This window comes from Parasteatoda tepidariorum, chromosome 10, assembly GCF_043381705.1.
Source record: "Parasteatoda tepidariorum isolate YZ-2023 chromosome 10, CAS_Ptep_4.0, whole genome shotgun sequence".
Lineage (NCBI taxonomy): Eukaryota > Metazoa > Arthropoda > Arachnida > Araneae > Theridiidae > Parasteatoda > Parasteatoda tepidariorum.
This window is the reverse complement of record NC_092213.1, coordinates 5,384,707-5,389,502: the sequence shown is the minus strand read 5'-3', so window position 1 is coordinate 5,389,502 and position 4,796 is coordinate 5,384,707. Positions and strand designations below refer to the sequence as shown.

The 4,796-nt window shown below is 28.5% G+C and overlaps 1 protein-coding gene across 2 annotated transcripts in view; it reads left to right on the top strand.

The window, feature by feature from the left end:
- Positions 1-3,287: 3,287 nt before the first annotated feature.
- Positions 3,288-4,796, top strand: part of LOC107451235 (ceramide glucosyltransferase) — a 46,125-nt gene continuing 44,616 nt past the window's right edge. For both annotated transcript variants that reach the window (XM_016067261.3, XM_016067260.3), the window contains exon 1: positions 3,288-3,375. The gene's annotated coding sequence lies outside the window, so the exon portion shown is untranslated. The remainder of the gene's footprint in view (positions 3,376-4,796) is intronic.

Genomic DNA, 4,796 nt, shown 5'->3' with positions numbered 1-4,796 from the left:
CATTCCCCTCAACACATGACGAAATTCCAGTCCCCTCAATTTGTGACCCTGGACTTATCGAGTACGATTCTCCCATTTGCGAATAGATGGCAATGTCATAAAACTGCTTAATACAAAAAAGCTTAGTAGTTCCCATCTCTTTCGATAGGTGAAACAAGCAAATTAATTAATTAAACCGTATTCCACGGTTCATTTGATAAAACACAACTCACCACAACCTTGCTCCAATCTCCAGTTAAATTTCTTTTTAGCGGTTTCAAAACCATGCTATTTGTAAATGGCTAAGAAACCGTATAGTCTTGTAATCATGAGTTTTAATTATACTAGTTAAACGGTTTCATTAAACTGTTTGAAAACCGTATAATGGTAAAAAAAAACGTTCTTTACCGTGAACATTACGGTCGATTGGACTGGCAGACTGCTGCCGGTTGTTTTACCGTAATTTGAGCATGAAAATTCTAACAATGTAGTTTATAAAGTTTGCACAACCGATAAATAAGTTCTGAACTATAATTTGTAACTACAAAACTGTGCTGATATGTTGCATTTTGTTAAAAATTGATAAACATATTCTAGAAAGAAAAAAATTATCAAGGAACTGTACTGATTTACCGCATTTTGTTAAAAACTTGCAAACAATATCAGAAGTATAATTTTTTGTCACTAAAAATCTGTAGGTAAAAATCTGTCTACTTATACACCGGGTATAGTTAAATTTTGATAAACAAATTCTGATGGAAAATGTATTATCGAAATAACTATACTAATACACCACATTTTGATTAAAAAAAAAAAAGAAAAGAAAACTCGTAAAAAAAAATAGCTATATATAAAAATAGAAGTATAATTTGTTACGAAAAATCTGTAGTGATCCATTGATTTTGTGTAAAATTTTTAAACTAATTCCAGGGAAAAGTTTACAACCAAAAACCGTATTTGTTGAAAAATTTACAAACAATTTCTGAAGTATAATTAATTACCAAAAATTTGCACTAATTTACCACACTTTGTTAAATTTCGTTAAGCATATTTTTGGGCTAAATTTGTTACCAAACACTGTACTGATGTACCGCGTTTTGTTAAAAAAAAAGAAAACTGACCAACCATTCCTGAAGTACAATATGCTATAAAAGGCAAAATAACGCATTAGATGAGGTTATAAGTATTGAAAGATTCCTTTGAAGATAAAATTTCATAATCACTATCAATATTGATTTATATAAAAAAAAATTTATTCTGGAGTACTTATTTTCAAAAGTATATTTTAATTGAAACCTTTGCAATGAAAAATGTTATCTTTAGTTAACGTTAGTTATCTTTAGTTAACAATTAAACGTTGTTAAACTACCAGCAATATGTTATTAGTTTTTATATCATTAAATAAACTTTATTAAAAAATATCGCGATTATTTTTAATTGCGAATATTTCAATAGACGTAAAATGTTTAAATTTTGGATCTTTGATTTTATAAACTTTACTGCTGATCGATTTTTAATTGAAAAAAAATCCTTTTTATGGTATATCTTCTTTAATAAAATATTAAATTTTTTTTGCCTTCGTACCTAGATGAAAAAAATCGAATATTTTATGGCAGGTACCCTGAAAAAAAAAGTTTTAGTTATAATTCTTCATTTTGCCTAATGATTTTAAAATTGGAACAGCGTTCCGCTGTCACCTTCCCCCCAGCATTTCGTTCCGGCATGTTTCCAGCATCTTATTTCGTAAAATTTTGCATGTAAATTAAAGTTTAATATGCTACGCTGTGAGAAGAAAAAAATATTTTTAACGAACAGAAGCATGGAAGCTTGCCCACACGCAGACGATTTTTATTAATGATAAGAAAGATAATGATAAGTAACTTTTTTAGGAAATATTTGCAGCTGTTTCTGACTTATTAACTATGATAAAGGATTTTTGGGGAAAAAATTTAAGTTCATAAATCAATTATGATTTGGGATATCTTGATTAATTCCCCTTTAAATAATTTCTGTTAATAACTTCTACTAATAAATTTCTCTGTTGTTCTCCCTTTTTATTTAAAAAGTCACTGCTCTGTTAGAATGTTATAAATATTTTTAAGACCAAAAAATTAAACGGTGACGAATAACACTCAAACACTGGCGTTATTTCTTCGTATAAAGAACTATTCTTGATTTATAGATTATTAGATATAAGTTATAACAATTTGCTAAAGTTACAGCTTATGTGAGAACTAAATTAAAATTCTGAAGTAGAATTACTCATTTAGCAGAAAAAGATATAAAATAATTATTCTTGATTTAGATATAAGTAGTAACAATTTGCTCAAGTAACAGTTTATATGAAGAAGTAAATTAAAGTTCTGAAGTAGAATTATTTATTTAACAGAAAAAAAAAATTCAAGCTTAACACTTAAGGAACTTAATATAGTATTTGAAATGAAAAAAAAAACAATGAAGTGACAGAGAATTAGGAAAATAAGTAAGAGCAAAACATAGGGAGATCGAAATATAAGGATTGCTGCAATTTGCTTTGGAAACCAGTTACTTATTCTCACCAAATTTTTTAAATTAGTCACAAATCTCTTCTACAAGTGGTGCTACTTACTGTATAATATATTTAAAAAACAATTTGCTGCATAATAGCTCATTCCAACTTAAGAAAGCTGTTATTTATTCTTACCAAATTTTTTATTTAAATTAATTACAAATTTCTTCAACAAATGACGCTTCTGGTTTTACAAACTATAAAGCAATCTTTTCTACTATATAATAGATTATTTCAACTGAAAAATTTGCATGGTCGTCTGTATAATTTGTCCTCAGACTTTAAGACGTTTGATTTGAAAATAATGTAACACTTTTCTTCGGTTAGAAGCGCCATCTCTTCATGAACTTTTTTACTAATTGTGAAACTTCGAAAAAGAAATAAAATCTCGTTTCCTATGCAAAATGCAGTAAGGCTTACGTTTGGATCTTTTGTCCGTTTTCCTTTAATTAATTTTTAATGTCACTGGGCAATTTGTCCAATGTATAATAGATGTCCTAAAAATGTAATTGGACAATTTTTAAGGCATCTAGTTATAAGAAAATATTATTTTGCTTTTTATTTCAAGTAAAAAACAATTCGCTAACGATTTCAAACAATGTGATACACAACATCAATATAGTTAAGTCGATAGAAGCTTAAATAAATTGTTGAAATCTAATGAATAAATCAAATGGCTGGATTTAATGTGAATTTAATGAGCTTTCGGCTTATCTCTGATTGTGATCTGTTCTCATGGAGTCCATTATCTTCAGCATGTGTTTAAGAAGACAAAAAGACGTTGAATTATCAGCCATTTTTGTGATGTTCGAGCTATTTTGTGTTAACAATTATTTAGGCAACGCGAGGTATGTTTTTTCTTATCTCTGGTGTACTTTTAATTTGATAAATATTATTTTTTCGCTTTTGTAATTAACTACACTTTTATTGCCACGTAAGTTAAATTTGAATTTCTTATTAAAGGTACTCAATTTTATATATTATTTGTACGTGCTATCTATCAAATCAGATTGATTCGAAAAGACAACGTAATAATTTCGATCGTTTTTAACTATAGTTATTTGATATAATTCAATTGGGTACTTGCACTTCTAAAAGAAAAAGATCTCCCATACCCACACATGCGACCTATAACGTCGGCGCCAGCTTTTCTTAATCAAAAAAATGGCGTGTTACAGTTAAGCTAAGTTACTCTGCATAAGTTAAAATGTTAATTAAGGATAAGTTAATTAAATACGGAGCAGTATCGCACATCGAATGAGTTGAAATATAATTCTTTCCCGTCTACTTATTTTACTTAGATTTATTACTTGTTTATGTATTTAATCGTAACCGTGATATATTTTTGTTTTGTGTACCTGGCAACTTCGATGCATAATTTTGTCGAAATTTATAGTGAAGAATTATTTATTCGATTCATTCGAATCATTTTCTCGGAAACGGTTTCATCAAAAACGAAAGAAAATTTACGAATTTTAATTATCCGTTTTTTACAGTTTACTGCAATTTAATTTTGATGATTGTTTACTTTTAATTTTAAAAGCTTCCTTTCTGGAATAACTTGCTTTCATATGGTAATTGCTAACGTAAACAAATGCAACATTTCAACAACCAATCAGGATCGAGATACCCACACTACGTCACTTGCAGGTATCCCATTGCTTTATTTATTATGTAACCAAGCATTATTTTTTAGTTATTTTATTCACGAAAATTAGTTCCTTTGGAACCTAATAACTACCAGATTTATATTTTAAGGTTGCAGTATTTTTGAAGCTTGAACAGATATGGCACTGCTGAAAAGTCTTTTTTCCCCTTAATACACACATTATCCCCCTTGCAGAAAAAGAGTCCTATAAAAAGAAAACTTCATTTTATTTAAACTTTCTTCTGTTGTTTAAGGCACTATCCATAAACATTAAAAAAAAGAATATTCGGGGATTGCAATTCCTCTTAGAATTTCAATTCTTTTATTCATAAACATTGTTCGTATCGTTTTGGCGGTTTTAGAGGAAACAAAAAACAGGGCTGGAAGTCCAAACTATAAAAATTAAGAACCAAATTACCTCCAATTTTAGGGATGCTGATTCTCTAATGGGAGTCATTTCTAGAACACCAACATGGATTCACAGATATACAATTGGTAGCAGTTTCAGTAGTTCCTGCACTTATGCAAAAAAAAAAGAAAGAAAGGGAAACTCATATTCTTTTTTTTAAAGATACGCAAAAATTTCTTGTTTATATATGATTTTTATTAATGATAAGAAAG